Raw genomic sequence first — 19,284 nt, forward strand, 5'->3', positions numbered from 1 at the left:
AAAACTCCACATTTATACCCTGGCCAGATTAGAGATACTAGAACTGCCCACTAACAAATGTCAATTCTCTGTTCAAATGCTTTTGATGGCTCCCCATCGCCCATCGGGGCCACACCAACTCCTTCCTTGGATCATGGCCCAATCCCTGCTCCGGGGTCACTGGCTGCTAGACCAAAGCAATGGGCTCTGAGGGCAGACAAAACTGTGGTCAAAGCCAGGATCAACCAATTCCTAGCTGGGCAATCTAAGGCGAGGTATTTAACCTCTCAGAGCCTTGGCATCCTTGTCTGTAAATGGAGGCAGAGCACTTCCTACATCTTCAGGCAGCTGTGAGGACAGAAGGTGCCCAGCACTTTGTCAATAAAGCAAAGTTTTCTCTTCATCTCTTTGCCATCTCAACAAAAACAGGCTGGCTCAGATATGATGTATGAAAACCGGTTGGACAGCAGGCACACCTCATCTCCCCTCACCTTGAATTGGCTGCCTGAATCCTCCCTAAGGCAAAGAAGACAAAGTCTGAATTTACACCTGCATCCCTAAACAGTGAGCTCTCCGGAAGAAGCCTTCCTTAGCACAACTTCAGTTTAAAAGCTTCTCTACAGGCGAGACCAAGTGTATCCGCTCGTAGGAGGAAGGGAGAATCAGCCTACAGCTTAATATCAATTAATGCTGATCACAAGGCCTTTGTTCATGTCCCTCAACTAAATTTCGCAGTAATTAGAGGCCGCCTACTCCTACTGATTGAAGGAAACAAGGGAGGCAAGAACAAGGCATGGTCCTTGTTCACAGAGACCCGGAGGCAAAACAGTTAATGAGTAACAAGAGGGAAAGTTACACACAGAGAAGTAGCAGGGCCTGAGCCCACCCAACCTTGATGGACTTCAGAATAATGGAGAAATATGGCAAAGGGACAGCAAGCTAGATGCTGCGCTTAGGGGCTTCCATTGTTTCATTTCACATATGTATATATCATTTGATATATGCCTTTGTCTTTCTGTGTTTAGAAAAACAGATCGGCAGCATCCTTTTTTTTTTTTTTTGGCATGGGCAGGCTCCCGGAATCCAACCCGGGTCTCTGGCACAGCAGGCAAGAATTCTGCCATTGAGGCCTCTCTCAGCCAACATGACGAGCAAACTCACCGCCCATCCCTCTCTACGCGGGACATGACTCCCAGCAGTGTGGACCTTCCTGGAAAAATGGGACAGAAGTCCTAGAATAAGCTGGGACTCAGCACCAAGGGATTGAGAAAACCTTCTCGACCAAAAGGGGAAGAGAGAAATGAGACAAAATAAAGTGTCAATGGCCAAGAGATTCCAAACAGAGCCGAGAGGTTATCCTGGAGATTATTCTTAGGCATTAAACAGCTATCACCTTTTTAGTTAAGGTGTAATGGAGAGGATGGAGAGAACTGCCTGAAAATGTAGAGCTGTGTTCCAGTAACCATGTTTCTTGAAGATGATTGTATAATGATATAGCTTTCACAATGTGACTGTGTGATTGTGAAAACCTAGTGTCTGATGCTTCTTTTATGTACCTCATGGACAGATGAGTAAAACATATGGATTAAAAATAAATAAATAATAGGGGGAACAAATGTTAAAATAAATTTAGTAGATTGAAATGCTAGTGATCAATGAAAGGGAGGGGTAAGGGGTATGGTATGTGTTCTAGTTTGCTAGCTGCCGAAATGCAATATACCAGAAACGGAATGGCTTTTAAAAAGGGAAATTTAATTAGTTGCTAGTTTACAGTTCCAGTGCTGAGAAAATGTCCCAATTAAAACAAGTCTATAGAAATGTCCAATCTAAGGCATCCAGGGAAAGATACCTTGGTTCAAGAACGCCAATGAAGTTCAGGGTTTCTCTCTCAAGTGAGAAGGCAAATGGCAAACACAGAGTTTCTCTCTCATCTGGAAAGACACATGGTGAACACAGTCAGGGTTCCTCTCTCATTTGGAAGGGCACGTGGCGAACACGGCGTCATCTGCTAGTTTCTTCTCCTGGCTTCCAGTTTCATGAAGCTCCCCGGGAGACATGTTCCTTCTTCATCTCCAAAGGTCGCTGATTGGTGGACTCTGCTTCTCATGGCTATGTCATTCTGCTCTGCTCTCTCTGAATTTCTCATTCTCCAATATATTTCCTCTTTTATAGGACTTCAGAAACTAATCAAGACCCATCCAAATGGGTGGAGACATGCCTCCACTTAATCCATTTTAACAACCACTCTTGATTAAATCACATCTCTCCAGAGAGATGATCTGATTACAGTTTCAGACATACAGTACTGAATAGGGATTAGAAGAAACGGCTGCCTTTACAAAACTGGATTAGAATTAAAACATGGCTTTTCTAGGGTACATACATCATTTCAAACCAGCACAGTATGTACGAATTTTTTTTCTGTTTTCCTTTTATTCCTTTTTCTGAATTGATGCAAATGTTCTAAGAAATGATCATGATGATGAACATACAACTATGTGATAAAAAAAGAATGTTCATATTGTATGTTGATTGATTTTATTAATAAAAATTTAAAAAAAAGAATTCTGCCACTGAGCCACAGGTGTACAGCCCTTTCTTTCTTTTTTTGGTGGGGGTGGGGGGGTGGGCAGCATCTTTTTTTTTTTAACTTATTTTAAAACATGCTCAAAGTTACATATGGTTATAAAACTAATACAAACTCCATAGATACCATTACCCCCCCCACTTACCCAGATCCACCAAATTTAATCCTATGCCATAATCACCATGCCATTCTATCAATCAATCCATTTTCTGAACCCTTGAGTATAGGTAGTATACACTATATTCCTTGAATACTTAATACTGCCATGTACATTTTCGAAGAAAAAGATATTTACTTATGTAAAAACCTTAAGTGTAGTTAACAAGTTCAAGATATTTAACATTAATATAAAGCTTATGGTTTATCTTTCTATTTTTTTTTTCATATATCCCAATAATGCCACTTTCAGTCTTTTTTCCTCCCTTGCTAGATTCCATCCAGGATCATGAATTGCATTTCATTGTCTCTGTCTTTTCAGTTACTCATTCTTTTTCTTTCTAAATTTTGGAACAGATATACTCTGTAAACTTTCTCATCTCAACCATTCCCAGCATATCATTCAATGGGATTAATCACATTCACAGTACTACAGTACTCTTACCACCTTCCATCACAGAAACTTTCCCATTCCCCCAAATGGAAACTGTATACCCATAATGCATTAATTCCTCATTCCACTTGCCCCCTGACTCTGGCAACTCTAATTTCTGCCCCTATGAGTTGCAGTCTCTGATATTTCTTTATAGTTACCATGGGCTTAAATTTTTTAAAACTTTTTTTATTGTATAGTATAACATATATACAAAGCAAAGAAATAAAAAAAACAATGGTTTTCAAAGCACTCTTCAAAAAGTGATCACAGGACAGATCCCAGAGTTTGTCATGGGCTACTATACAATTCTCTTGTATTTTTCCTTCTAGCTGCTCCAGAATATAGGAGGCTAGAGCGCTTAAATACTTTTTAGTCATCACAATCGACTTTTTTTTTCCTTCTGTGTTAGTTAGATTCAGTTGTCAACTTGGCCAGGTGAGCATACCTAGTCTTGTTGCTGCGGACATAAGCCAATGGTACGTGAACCTCATCTGTTGCCAATTACATCTACAGTCAGCTAGGAGGCGTGTCTGCTGCAATGAGTGATGTTTGACTTAATTGGCTGGTGCTTAAATGAGAGATTGCAAAGTAGCACTGCTAAGGAGCTCAGCATTCCTCATCTCAGCACTTGCAGCTCAGCCCAGGCCTTTGGAGATGCAGAAAGAAGTCACCCCGGGGAAAGTTGTTGGAACCCAGGGGCCTGGAGAGAAGACCAGCAGAGACCATCTTGTGCCTTCCACGTAAGAAAGAACCTCAGTGGAAAGTTAGCTGCCTTTCCTCTGAAGAACCAACAAAATAAATCCCCTTTTATTAAAAGCCAATCCGTCTCTGGTGTGTTGCATTCCGGCAGCTAGCAAACTAGAACAGATTTGGTACCGGAGAGTGGGGTGCTGCTGCGGTTTGCAAATGCCAGATATGTTTGAACGGTGTTTTGGATGCCTAAGGGAAAGACTTTGGAGGAACTGTGAAGAGACTGATGGAGAAGTCCTGGAGGGCTTGAAGAGACTGTTGGTGTAAATAAAACCACCGCCAATCTTGACAAAGGAGGACACAAAAGGGAGAGATTGGAGTTTGCAGAGTGAGAACCGTGGAAGTTTGGGTCTGAAGCCAAGAAACCTCGGCCAGGAGAGTGGAACCACCTGTATGTGTGGAGAGGGTGAGTTTACCCTGAAGGGCGAGGATGAGTCTCCCCTCTCATTGCAGTGGAATAGTTGTGCAGCCTCGGGCCTTGGAAAAGGCGTAGCACGCTCCTTGGGGGACTGGGAGAGCCTGGCTGCCACCATGTGGAGGGGTTGAGCGTGTGCCCCAGAAATGGCAGAGAGCCCAGGGGTGGCCCTGATGCCTGGAGAAAGTGGAGCCCAGAGGTGGTCTCCTCGATGTTCCCCGAGGTTGATTTGGAAAGAGGCCGGCCACTGCATAGGCCCTTGGAAGGGGTGGGACTGCCCCTTTCTACAGCCGAAGGATAAATGACTTTCAGACTTGGAAATCCAATGGTGCTTGCCTGCAGATCTTCCTTCCAATTTCTCCCTATGGAAATGACAATCTATATCCTGTGAATATCCTCCTTTGCATCTTGGCACTAGACAACTTGTTTTGAGATTCACAGGTCCACAGCAAGAACAGAATTTTTTGCATCTGTTTAAGGTGATGCTTGAAGTTGCCAAGTTGACAAGGGGTGGACATGTGTTAGTTAGATTCAGTTGTCAACTTGGCCAGGTGAGCATACCTAATCTTGTTGCTGCGGACATAAGCCAACGGTACGTGAACCTCATCTGTTGCCAATTATATCTGCAGTCGGCTAGGAGGCGTGTCTGCTGCAATGAGTGACGTTTGACTTAATTGGCTGGTGCTTAAATGAGAGATCGCAATGTCGCACAGCATAGCAGCTTGGCATTCCTCATCTCAGCACTTGCAGCTCAGCCCGGGCCCTTGGAGATGGAGAAAGAAATCACCCCGGGGAAAGTTGTTGGAACCCAGGGGCCTGGAGAGAAGACCAGCAGAGACCATCTTGTGCCTTCCATGTAAGAAAGAACCTCAGTGGAAAGTTAGCTGCCTTTCCTCTGAAGAACCAACAAAATAAATCCCCTTTTATTAAAAGCCAATCCGTCTCTGGTGTGTTGCATTCCGGCAGCTAGCACACTAGAACACCTTCTTTTCTTGTAAACAATAACATATACAAAAAAGCCATAAATTTCAAAGCACAGCACCACAATTAATTGTAGAACATATTTCAGACTTTGACATGGGTTACAATTTCACAATTTAAGGGTTTTACTTCTAGCTGCTCTAAAATACCGGAGACTAAAAGATATCAATTTAATGATTCAGCATTCATATTCATTTAAGTCCTATCTTCTATGTATAATTTCACCATCACCTTTGATCTTTCCATTTCTCTCTTTGGGGTTGTTTGGGCTGTAGTAGTTCTAAATTTTTAATATTGGAAGGGTCTGTCACTAATATGGGGTAGAGAGGTGGAACTATCTGATATTCTGGAGAGATTGGGCTAGGTTTCAGGACTTATCTGGACCAGGGACCCATCTGGAGGTTGTAGGTTTCTGGCAAGTTACTCTAGTGCCCGGAACCCTTGTGGAATCTTATATATTGCCCTAGGTGTTCATTAGGATTAGCTGGAATGGTCCTGGTTAGGGGTTGGCAGGTTGATAGGTTGCTTCTGTAAGAGCATCCTCCAGAGTAGCCTCTTGACTCTATATGAACTCTCTCTGCCACTGATACTTTATTATTTATACTTCTTTCCCCCCTTTTGGTCAGGATGGAATTGTTGATCCCACAGCACCAGGTCTGGATTCATCCCTGGGAGTCCTCTCCCACATCGGGGGATGGCAATGTTTTCACTTTCAGAATTGGGCTCAGGAAAACTGAGGCCACATCTGAGCAACAACAGAGGTCCTCCAGAAGTAACTCTTCGATACCAACTCTACATCAATAGTACATACTGTCTATGTTTCTACAGTCCTCAACCCCTCCACCTTTATATAGTTCTTGCCACAGATTACATTTCTATACATTATAAGTCTAAAACCACTGATTTATCTTTGCATTTTATGCATTTGCCTTTTAGATCCTGTAGGAAGTAAAAAGTGGAGTTACAAACCAAAAATATAATTGTACTAGCATTTATATTTACCTGTGTTATTACTCTCACCAGGGGTCTTTGTTTCTTCATGCAGCTTGAATCCATTGTCTATTGTCTTTGCCTTTCAAGCTATAGAAATTTCTTTAGTATCTCCTATAGGGCTGGTCTAGTGTTGACAAACTCCCTCTGCTTTTGTTTATCGAGAAATTTCTTAATTTCTTCATTTTTTTTTTTCATGAGCAGGCAACAGGAAATGAACTCGGGTCTCCGGCCCTCATTTTTGAAAGAAGTTTCTGCCAGATGTAGAATTCTTGGGTGGCAATTTTTTTATTTCAGCACTTTTAATATGTCCTCCTACTTAAATTTAATGAGGCTCCCTTGCACGTGACACATTGCTTCTCTCTTGTGGCCTTCAGAATTCTTTCTTTTTCTTCGGCATTTGACAGTTTGATTATTATATTCCACGCATGGGTCTATTTCGTTTTATCCTGTCTGGAATTCGTTTAACATCTTAGATGTGTTTATCTATGCCTTTTATTAAATTTGGAGAGTTTTCAGCCATTATTTCTTTAAATATTCTCCCCCCCCCCCCTTCTTTTTCTCCTTCTCGGAGAAATATTCCCATAAGGCATATAGTGGTAAACTTGATGGTGTCCCACAGGTTCCTCAGGCTCTGTCCTCTTTGCTTCACTCTTTCCTCTCCCTGCTCCTCAGACTGAATGCTTTCAATTGTCTATCTTCAAGTTCAGTGATTCTTTCTTCTGCCAGCTCCAATCTGCTGTTAAATCCATCTAGAGAATTTTTAATTTCTGTTACTGTGGTCGTCAGCCATGTTTGAAGTTCCTTTCCATAACTTTCATGTATGAAAGTTCCTTTTCATAACTTTCATCTCTGTACTGATATTCTCATTGTGCTCAGCTATCATTTTTCTGATTTCCTTTAGTTCTTTGAGCATATTTAGGATCATTTTTTAAAAGCCTTTGTCTGATATGTCCCAGATCTGATGTTCCTCATTGATGGTTTCTAATACTTTTATCTTCTTTGCCTGGGCCATCCTTGTATGTTTTGGAACCTTTTGTTGAAGTCTCAACATTTTAATGTGCTATCACTGAAATTCAGATTCTGCAACATCTATTTCTTCAGCTGTATCCAGCTAGTGTTACGACCAGAGTTTTCCTTGAATGCCAGAAGCTAATAAAAAAAGAAGATAAAAGGAAAACACCTTTCCCAGCCTTTGCAGATTGACCTCTGCAGTGCTATCCTTCAGGACCTACCCTTACAAATAAAGCTGCAATGAACATCCTTGTGCATATACCTTTACAATGTGTATATTTTCTACCCTGAAAGACTGAAATCATAGCAGAGGAATTGCTGGGTGTCTGTACTTTTGATTATCTCAATAAACAATGAAACTATCCAATGTGCGTATGTAGAGAGTTCTAGCCTTTCCCAAAACACATACATATAAACAGGTACACACAAATGTGTCTCCTCTCCTCCTCGCAGCCCCTACCTCTACCTCGGTTCAGGTTTGCATCATCATTCATTTAGGTTGTCATGGAGTTTTTTAGCATGTCCCCCTGCTGTTGGCCAGGTATCCCTCCATACAGCTTCCAGAATGAGATCCTGTACTCCTGTACCTCAAGTCATTCTTCTCCCACTCCCAACACCTTCAGAGCAAAGCCCCAACACTTAGCCAGGCCTGCAGCCTGACCCACAGGCAGCCACTTCCCTACATGCCCCACAACCCTGTCTTCACAATCATATCCACACACGCTTGCCTCTAACTTGAACCCTGTTTCTCATCTATGTTCACTCAAATGTCACCTCTTCTGAGCAGCCTCCCCTGATCTCCCAGAGTTAAGTCCAAAGTACCTTCTATATGCCTCTAACAAATTAATTGTCATGTTCATAATGTCCATCCACTCACTTCCTCCTCTCCACCCTGATATCCAACTCTAGGTTTCCAGGAGGGGAGAGACCATATTCTATCCATCCTTAGATACCAAGAACACATCATCCACAACTCATGAAAACAACTCTGGGAGACAGGCAAAGCAATACCATTATTCCCATTTTACAGTCATGGAACCTAAGCCCTGACTTGCACAAGGTCATATATTATGTTAGTTTCAGAGCCAGGACGATGCCGCCGCTCTCCTGACCACTAAGTACAGCAATCAAAGAACTTCTCAGTGCCTGAGAAGTAAGGAGTCCTGCCACATACAGACTAGAAGGAGGCAAAAGGGCCCTGACAAACTGTTTACAAAGCTGAAAGAGTGATCAGACATCAAATAGAGATATGAATGAAACTGATCTGGATAGGACTAAGGTATATCAGAATACAGGGTAAAGGATGATATCGTCCATATTTTAAAACTTCAACTTCTGTATGAGACTAAAGGGAGTGATGCTTATTGGGTGCAAAATTTATATTTTGGCTAGGGCATTTCCTAATTTAACTTATATAGCCAGCTTAGTTGAACACCATAAGTACATGGAATAGGGCGTGAGATTTTGTTGGTTTGTCAAAGTTAGTGTGATGCCCCAATAAATCCCAGAGCGATCTAGGTAGTGAATAAAGAAGTATTTGCAAGCTCCCCTTGGGGAAATGGGGAGAAAGGAGGAAATATTCCATTTCCCCATTTGGAGAATTTCTGATATTCCCGCAAGCAGTGGGGACAACCAAATCAATAGGTTGAGACCTTGATCTTGGGGTTCACCCCTATGAAACTCATTCCTGCAAAGGATAGGCTAAGCCTTCTTAAAATTAGGACTAAGAGTCACCCCCAGAGAACCTCTCTTGTTGCTCAAATGTGGCCTCTCTCTCTAAGCCAACTCAGCAGGTAAATTCACTGCCCTCCCTCCTATGTGGGACATGACTCTCCCAGGGGTATAAATCTCCCTGGCAATGTGGAACAGAAATCTCAGGATGAGCCAGGACCTGGCACTAAGGGACTGTGAAAGTCTTCTTGACCAAAAGGGGGAAGAGAGAAATGAAATAAAATCTCAGTGGCTGAGATATTTTAAACAGAGTCGAGAGGTTATCCTTGAGGTTATTCTTATGCATTATATAGATATCCCTTTTTTGTTTATGGTGTATGGGAGTGGCTGGATAGAAGCTTGAGCCATTCAACTTCCAGTTGAGTTGTGTTCCGGTAGCCTAGATTCTTACAGACAATTGTATAAAGATATAATGTTTACAACGTGACTGTGTGATTGTGAAAACCTTGTGTCTGGTGCTCCTTATATCCAGGATATAGACAGATGAGTAAAAAATATGCATAAGAATGAATAAATAATAGGGGGCACTAAGGGTAAAATAAATTGGGTAGATGGAAATACTAGTGGTCAATGAGAGGGATGGGTAAGGGGTATGGCATATGAGTTTTTTCTTTTTATTTCTTTTGCTGAAGAGATGCAAATGTTCAAAAAAATGATCATGGTGATGAATATACAACTAATTGACGATATTGCAAGCCACTGATTTTACACCTTGTATAGAATGTATGTGTGTGAAGATTTCTCAATTTCAAAAAAAAAGATGGGAAAAAATATATATATATACCCACAGCAATGGCCAAAAGCCACAGAAAGTGCCAGGCAGGACAAAAAGGACACCTCCTAAGACCTCCCTGAGCTACTGTACCTCTTAAATTCCTGTTTTCCAAGTGTTGAGCCTAGAGAGAGAGATACACCAAACAGAAAAGTCCTACATCAGATCTTTGGAAAAAATAGCAACAGCAAGAACAGCTAACATCTGTCAAATGCTCACTATGTCAGATACTGCTTTCTAAATGCTTTATGAGGGTTAACTCCTTGCAACCAACCTATGAGACAGATGCCATGATTAGGATGCTTCTAGGGCTACAGTTAGTGGTGGACCCTGGAATCAAGGCTGGAGTTTCCTCTGAGAGGGGCCTCTTGGTTCTGGGCCACACAGAGAAACTGATAAGTGGGCTCTCACTCAGGCCAGGTCCACAGGGGATAGTGGCTAGTGAAGCCCCAACACTCCCCTGCGCCAGTCTGTTTGCCTGGGTCCACAGCGACCACCCATGGGCGTTCCTGGCAGAAGACAGAACACACACAAAGGCAGAGAAGATAAAAGCTGATGACAAGTTCACAGAAGACAAGCTGTTCTTTGAGGCAAAGTTATGTTTTTGGTTTGTTTTGTTTTGTTTTGGGGGAGTAGGAGAGAAAAACAGGGAAGTTAGGGTCAGCTGATGGAGAATCTTACACTTCATGATAGACTTTTAACTTAATCTAAATGAGCAGAAGCATAAGTGCCTGGTTCTCATCATACAGGAGGCCCTCAATAAACATAAATTACTTTCTCCTTGTGTGGAGAGATCAATAGGGACCCACTGAGGCTTTCTGAGCCATGGAGTAACAAAATCAGATTTGTATTTTAGAAAGAATGTGGCTCTGTTCCTTCTGCAGTCTCCAATGAGGCCCACGCAAGGTAAATGTAATACTGGTGATGATTAGGACATAAAATAATGTGATAGAATAATAAGTACACTTATTGGGTGTTTACTATGTGCCAGGCACTGTCCTAACCACTTTACATATGTTAAATTCTTTTGATCCTCACAACAGTACTGTGAGTTAGTCACTACTATTATCCCCACTTGGCAGATGAGTACACTGAGGCACAGAGAGTGTAAGCTGTGTTACCACTTAGATTCCAGCCAGGCGATATGCCTCAGTCAGTGCTCCTAGTCTCCATGGGGAGGAGAGCTGCCTAAAGCACACGCTGCTCCTCACCCCGTGAAGATACTCTGCACTGGGCTGCAGGTATGCCCCAGCCACCTCCAGGGACCCCAGCCCTTCTCTCACCATTACTAATTCAGCCAAGAGCAAATTGCCCCCAGGCTGAAAACACCATTTCCCTAAAAAAATGCTGCTAATATTAGAGAGAAGGGGGGGAACAGGGTTCAGTAATTTGGCTCTTGAGCTGCAAAGTGAAAGTAAACGAATGAGGAGTGGGCCACCACATCCCCAAGGATTGCAGGGTGGAAAATGTTCAATTAAAATGCATTCTGCCAGAGCCCAGCAGCAGCCTTTCAACAGAGCCACCATTGTCTCCATCTAAATCGCTGCTGCCCACAGCCCAGCAAGCCGCAACGAAAAAGGCTGTCGTCATGGAGCTGGAATGTGGGGTCCTGGCCCTCCCTCATGGCACCAGAAATGCCATTCTGTTTACCCACGTTGCCCCTATTTAAAAACAAAACAGAAAGTCCCATTCCACCCTTGCCCTTCAGCATCCAGGATGCGGGGGAAAGACAGACGGGTGGTGGGAGGACACACCATATGCGAGGAGTGTGGGGCGGGTCTGCCAGTGGATTCCCAATGATCCCTGAGGCTGCAAGAGCCAGGCTCCTCCAGAATGCTGGGAAATACATAAAATCAGATGCAAGTAACTATTCTGTGTGGGGCATAAACAGAAACTGACAAACCCTGGAAGAGTCCCAGGCCCCTTCAGAAAATCTTTAAGCCCAAAGAACTTGGAATGCTTGGCCAAGGGCTCCAAGCCCAAGTGGCTATTAATGAGGACTCCCTGCATAAATCAGAACCCTGCAGGGTGGAGACAGGCCTGTGCGTCCAGCCAGCTGTGAATGGAGGCAAGCTGAGGCCAGCTGGTTGGCCCTGCCTGCAGCACTCCGACCCAGGCCAGGGGGCTCCAGAGGCAGAGCCTGGACCCAAGCTCACCTGGTATGTTCAAGGTGTTACTCGTCCCTGCCCTGATGTGTACCAAGTCCCAAGGATAGGTTTAATCTGCTACCCAAGACCAGAGGAGGAAAGAGTGTTAGTGCTGTTTACACATTCATCAGTTCTAGGAGAACGTAAAACCTGTGGTACCTGGGCTCCCAAACAAACCAAGCAAGTTTTAAAACTCATTCTCTAGGCAGCATGCTGACCAGAGGTCCACAACTCACAGCAGGGCACAGGAGGTTCATCATGGTCTTGTGTTGGTTACCTCTCAGGTTTCACCTCCCTTGCCGTCCCTCCTACACACACACATATGCACGCTCCCTACTGCTCTGTCAATACCTAATTACCTAGACTTCTGGGACCCTACACACTATTTTAAGACACCACCTTCCCTTCTGCCTCAAAGGCCTTTCTTCCTTTCTTGATCTGGTGAAATCCTTACCCTTCAATACCCTAGTTAAGCACCATGTACTCTTCCCAATCAGTAGGGACACTGAGTAACAGAACACAACTGAATAGACCCTCTTAGGAAACTCATAAACTTTTTATGGGGTGGGGTAGAGATGAAGGGTAGGGAGTGGAAACTACAGCCAGAACTAACAACAATGAGGAAGTCAGAACAGAGCAGATTTCTACTCAATGTAAAGGAGAACTTCCAAATTGAGGATGTAGTGATAACAGAAGGGGTTGCCTTGTCAGGTAATCAATCAGAGGCAATGTGCTCAGCACTGACTCTGAAAGTTCTCTCTATATTGTGTCAGTGGATAAGCCCCATCAGAGACCAGAGCAGAGTCCACTGCCACAGAGGCTCAGTATAGGTGGGGTACGGAGGAGAGACATTCACGGTAAAGCCAGCTCTGGGGATCCCGCACAGCCCCTTCTGTGAATCCAAGACAACCAGGACGTAAGAAGGAGAGATGGAGAACAGAGAAATTCCACCAGGCAGCTGGGTGGAACTTACTGGCTGTTTCTCCAGGTTGAGCTCCACTCTGCATTTGGAATGTGCCTCCTGCCTCCCCTCGCACATCACTACCACCCTATCAGCATCACCACAGTCACCACCAATGCCACTGCCAGGCCTCACCATGGCTTCAGAGCAGACCAAAGGATCAAACACCTTCTCTTTCCTTGTTCCTGCACCCAAGACCCATCACTCTCTTCCTCCGGGGAGAAAGCATCCTGGACAGTGTTGCTCTTGAGAGGGCAGAGAACAAAAGGGATGAGGGCCTAGCCAGGCCCAGCAGGCATCCAGATCAATCTATAATAATATCATCATTGCTAAAGAACAAAACTACCATTTAATGAAAGCTTATTACATGCCAGACAAATACACATTGTCTTTGATTCATGGATTCTCTGCACAACAAGAACTTTCCTTCTTCTAAAACAGATCGTGTCACTCCTCTGTTCAAAGTCCTCCAGCAGGCTCCCAGCTCACTTAGGGTGAAAGCCAAAGTCATTTCAAAGGCCTGCAGATTGCTCCCCCCACACTCATCTCTGATCTCACTTCCTACTTCAAGGGCAGCCGCTGTGGCCTCCTTGTTCCTTGAATAAACCAAGCATACTCCAGCTGCAGGGCTTTTGTATGTGCTGCTCCCTCTTCATGAAATGTTCTGTCCCCAGATGTCTACATGGTTTGATCAGATCTCGACTCAAATGTCATCTCCACCAAGAGGCCCTCTCTGATCGATCATTCTACACCTCCCACTCTACCCACTCCTCCAGCTCTCCTATCTCTTCTTCCTGCTCATTTTTCTCCATAGCACTTTCGTCCTCTGATACTATATATTTTAACCATGTTGTCTGCTGTCTTTCTCTCCCACTAAAATGTAAGCTGCATGAAGGCAGGAATTGTCTTCACCTAGATCCAGCACCTAGATCAATGCCTGGCACAGAGGAGAAATTCAATAAATATTCATTCAATGAAATGTTCTTACCAACCCCTTATTTCAGATGAGAAAAACTGAACCTCAGAAAAGTTAATTCATTTGTCCAAGGTCACACAGCTATCAAGGGACAAAAATGAGATAAAAATCAAGGCCTGATACCCCTTTTAACTCTGTGGCATCTTCTTTGACCAAAAGAAGGGTCTGATGCTTTTTCTGCACCAAGAGCACCTTGGGCACCAATGAACTGGACTCCTCCTCACCCTGTCTGCATGTTCTTCCTTCTGAGTTCCTCAAGGCAGATGCTCTGCCTCATCCACCTAAGAAAGCCCAGCACTTGGCTTAGGGCCGGCACATAGCAGATGCCCACCAGACACTTGTGAATAAATCAACCCTCCTCTATGCAGCTGGCTTGTTCTTCTATTTTCTTTTCTTTACACACTGTTTCTCATGCTACTCTTGTTTCACTGAATATAAGGATGGGCAGAAATTCTGGGTACACAAAATTGAACTAGAAATGGACCCGTGAAGGAATTCACAAAAGGTAAGAAGGGGCCAGAGTGAGAGAGAAGACGTAGACACAAAAGGTGTAACATGAAGCAGGACGGTCATGTGAGCAGCGCCTGCAGAGCCGGGAGGGGAAGGGGAAAGAGAGCTCCCAGGGGATGGGGAAGGCTGCACATAAGCACACAGCCACTCTGCTAAGAGGGGCGTTAAAGAGGGGAAAGGAGGGTGGGAAGCTGGCTCATTCACTCATTCGACATTAACTTTAAGGTTTTCCATGGCAGGCATCGTGCTGAGAGCTAGGGACAGGGGAATGAGTGAATAAAACATGACCAGCCTGGAGGAGAATTCACATCTAATGGGGGACAGAGAAATATAAGAATAAACGAATGTGATATGTGACAAGAAAGGATGCTAGGATGCAAGCTCCTGAACACGGGCATCTTCGATTTGTTCACTGTTGCACTACCCAGCACTTATAAGTGTCCGACCCCTACAGGCTTCTTGTTACTGTCTGTTGAATGAATGAATACACCATGAAAGGATGTCACAAAGCCTTGGTGGTGGGATGGCCAAGGAAGGCTTCCCTGAGGTAATGTCTTGCAGGGTGCACAGGAATTACCTGGATGGGAGGGAGGAATCCCTGGCGTTAGGAACTGCAAAGGCAAAGGCACAGAAGTAAGAGAGTGTGGTTTGCAGGGATGCTACAAGCAATATGATGCTGCTGGAGGGTGTTAGGCCAAGGTGATGGTGTTAACTGATGGGATGCAGACCATTGTGAAGAGAAGCCCCAAGTCAGGAATGCCTCGGGAGGCACATTAGAATGAAGTCTTTGAGCCCCCAGAAGGAGGACAGGACCTAAGGCAGGGTAACCTGTCCATACAGCTGCACCAGCCCAGGTGTGGGTGTGGTGAGGGCAGAGTTTCCAGTGGGCACAAGAGAAAGGCCAGGTGCAGAAACCCTTTACCAATCACAGGTGTCAGACAACATTGCAGAAGGGAACTGTCCAAGATGAGTCCAAACACACTTATGAGCACGAGTGAGCAATGCAGCCCCTAGAACCCTCCTGAGAGTCCTGGGAAATTGCCTGGGAGAGATGCTGGCAGAGTCATGTCATACCTGCACAAACATGAAAGCAGGGAATGCTGACTGGCTGGAGGCAAGGAGGAAGTCAGGGAGAGAGAACAGAAAAATCCCTCTACCTATTTTGCTTTCACTTTGAGCTCACAAGGCAAGGGGAGAAAACAAGACACCAGGGTCCAGGAATGGAGAGACCTGGCTGGAATCTCTCCTGTCACCGATGACCTAAGTGACCTTGGGTTACACAACGCTGAGGGCTCAGCTTCCCATATGATCAGAGCTACCACTGTGAGCCCCACCTATCCCCATTCCACCTCTAACACTAGCCTAGAAAGCTCCAATCAGGTAAGTACCAGGTCTGCATGCCTTTATAACGTACCTACTATGTGCTCATCCCCGTACTGGGAAAGTAGGCAGGAAAAGAACAGGCCCAGCCCCAGCCGGGGGAAGGTTTTAACAAGGAGGCCTGTGCAGGCAGTGTGGGACATGGGGGAGGGCATTCTCAGGCCAGTTTGACTGCCCTACCCAGGACAGGGAGGGGGGGAGAGGAAGTGGTGAGCTGTTTTACGATCCATCAAATTAATTGCCCCAAATGGGAAATTTACAGGCCTCCTACAGCCTCCTGTGTATAATGTAACCTCCCAAGGCCCTACTCTCCTAAGAATGTGTGGCTGTAATCTTTTCAGCCCACTTGCTCTCAGGGGCAATGCCTTAGAAAACTCCATCCCCACCAGTGGTCACCTTAACCAAAAGACCCCCGCAGGGTGAGCAGCTGGTGCCTGACCCATTGCCCATTTCCACCCACCAGAAGCCAGTCAAGGCTGACCTTGGCCTGGACTCCTTGGAAAGGAGACCTGCCCAACCAGCCTTTGGTAAATACAACTTTTGATCCCTCCTCCTCTTCCTTCTTAACATCCTGCTGAGAGGGAAAACTGGGAAAAGTGGCTTCTAAACAGACTGAGTGTTGGCTCACCTGCAGGGCACAGTGGAAGCACCCAGGAAGAGGTGTGGTGCCTTCATTCTAACCTCAGATTGCCCTACACCTGCTGGGGAACCCGAGGAAATCCTTTTCCCATCTCTGGGAAGAGAATGTAAAACAATCTCCCAGCAACTTCTTAACATGCCCCTTTTATGACTTGGCTTTCACCAGCAAGTACTGCAGTAAACCTGGATTTCCTTCTACAACAAAAGAGCAGCAAGATCTACAATCAGGAAGACCTCAGGGCTGGAAGGCGACACCTTCACCTCCCCAAGGAGACTCCCTATCCCATCCCAGTTATTTTATTCTCTCCTTCTGCGCCATTTTTACCACACACATGCTCTTGCACCTCTTTGCTTCTTCACCCCCTTCACCCCCTTCCCTACTTTCTGAAATCTTTGTCACGTTTCATCCAGCTCAAATGTCCCTTCCTCCAGGAAGGCTTTCTGGATCCTTCCCTTTTCAACACTGTCTCCTCCACTCAAATGGCCTTTAGGACAGGGAGCTCTCTTACTCATCACTAGTGACAGAAAACTCAATTTATCACAAAATATTTCAGAGGGCTCTGCACAAACCTGGAGTCAGAACTCATTTCATTCTCTAAAGTATCTGGCACCTATTAGGTCACCGATCAGCACTGGGTGAAGCTTCCTAGACACTGTCCCAAAGGCCAGGCTCCCTGAAGTTGATTACGCATCTAGTGACCAGAACTGTGCCTATTAATAATCAGTGTTTTACACTATCTCTCTTGATAAAGGGCTTTCCCCCTCAACACCTTATTCAATTCTCACAAAAGCCCTGGTGGGAATCGACTGATATGAGTCCCTTTCACAGAAGTGCCTTGTCCAAGGTCACAGAGCCATAGAAGGCTAAGTCAGGACTCAAACCCAGGTCTTCTTTGATTCCAAGCCTGCATTCTCCCTACCCCACACCCAAGGCACGTATGACTCTGCAGCCTGCTGAGGAGACCTGGGCTTGGGGAGAAAAACAAACCTAAATCCTCCTCTCAGAACCCCTCAGGACTTACACCCCTAGTAACCAAAGACAGCAATTCTGGTAGAGAAATAGCTGAGAGCACTATTTACTCCAAACTTTCCACTGTTCCCATCCCATGCCTGATTACCTCTGGTGACAGTGAACTCACCCCATACAGAGATATCTCAACTTTGTTTGTAAACCTATAGCTAAAACTTGTCTCCCTGTAGCTTTCCCGAAGAATAAGACTCTTCTGCATAATAGCCCATCAGATATTTGCAGCAGGCCCTCATCTGTGGGTCTCCTCTTCCCCATATAAGACACTCTCAATTTCTTCCGCTGTTCCTCAGAAGTCAAGGTTCCCAGTATCCCATCACTGTCACCCCGTATAAAAGTCTCCAGATTAGTTATATTCTTTTTAAAAAGGTGATCCAGAACAGGCCCCCATACTACTGCAGTGATTTCTCCAGAGCACAGCAGCCCCATCACCTCCTTGCAATGAGCACTGCACTTCCATCAGCACAACCTAAAACAGCAGCAGCACTGTGAATAACCACACCATCCTGTTGGTTCCTATGGAGCCCACGGTCAATAAACCCCTTTGACCGAAAGTCACATTTCCCACAGGGCCCGGCCATGCAGGGACAGGTGTGAGACTCATCTTCCTCAGCTGGGCAGTACAGGAAGTATAGGAACTTGCGAGTCAGACTGGGTCGAAATTCTTAGTCCCACCATTTATTTACTGACTGACCCTGGACAAACAACTCATCCTGAGTTTCAATTTCCTCAACTACAAAATGGGGAAAATTTTTATCTCACCAGGCTGTTTTGTAACTCAAAGGCGATAAAGTATGTAAATGCCTACCCCAAACCAAGAACTTGCTCAAGGTCAAATCCTGGTAAGTGCTTTGGTTGGGATGAGGTTTGAACTCAAGTCTTACAACCCAAAGCACTGTGCCCTTAATCACCGCTGTAGCCCCACCCTGCTTTCTTGCCCCACAGTCCTTCCCATACTGAATTTATCATGCCTGGTTTGTCTATCTCCCCACACTGGACTGTGAATTCCTTGAAGACGTCTTGTCTTTGCAGTCCTAGAACCTGGCACAATGCCACCTGGCACAGAGTAGGAGCTAATAAATGCTGATGGACAAATGATTATATGAGCAAGTTCATTAAATGGACTTCAAGGAGACAGGTTTTGCCCTCTCTTAGTAGCTCCAATCCTATCAGTATGGGATGGGACAGTAAGAAACATTTATTCATAAGGGTTTATAGTATGAATCATGCCAGCACTACCCCCTCGCCCCCAGACAGGGAGAGGGAGCTCCATTTCACAGTCTCCAATTCTTTCCTAGGACTCCTTCCCTACCTAGGACATAGCAACGTACTGCCTTCCTCCAGCACTGGTGAGGTTTGTTCTGAGCTGCTCCTGATGCCAGCCTGGGCTGTGTGTACTCAAGTGAGTATTAGCTGAAATGGTCCCTGATGATCCTGAAATGGCAAAGACCCACCGGGGAAGGTTGATGCCAGGGTTTATCCAGTCCCAGCTCTCTGGGGCTTCATTAAAAACACGCTCTCTCTGTTACCAGGCAATTAATAAGAGGAAAAGTAAGATATGTCTGTTCTTACTCAGCAGTCCAGCTCCACGCATCTAAGCCATACCTGATGTCTCTCCATCTACACGACTGCTTGATACCACGCTGCTCCAGCAACCCAAATACCACCAGCTTTATGGCCTGGTTCTGCTTTCCTCTGTAGAGCCTCTTCCAATTATTCCTCAACAAGTCCCTCAGGTCCATAAATTAAATATAGATAAGTTATTTTGTTTCTCTGAGCCTTTATATACCCATTCCAGTCAATGGGGACATGAGACCAACAACCTCAAGGTGA

General features: G+C 45.0%; 1 protein-coding gene across 5 annotated transcripts in view; it reads right to left on the reverse strand.

Moving 5' to 3' along the window:
• The window catches only part of PLEKHA7 (pleckstrin homology domain containing A7), a 226,942-nt gene that overhangs the window by 188,989 nt on the left and 18,669 nt on the right, over positions 1–19,284 (reverse strand). The gene's annotated exons all lie outside the window — the stretch shown is intronic.

The sequence above is a fragment of the Tamandua tetradactyla genome, chromosome 8 (assembly GCF_023851605.1).
Source record: "Tamandua tetradactyla isolate mTamTet1 chromosome 8, mTamTet1.pri, whole genome shotgun sequence".
NCBI lineage: Eukaryota > Metazoa > Chordata > Mammalia > Pilosa > Myrmecophagidae > Tamandua > Tamandua tetradactyla.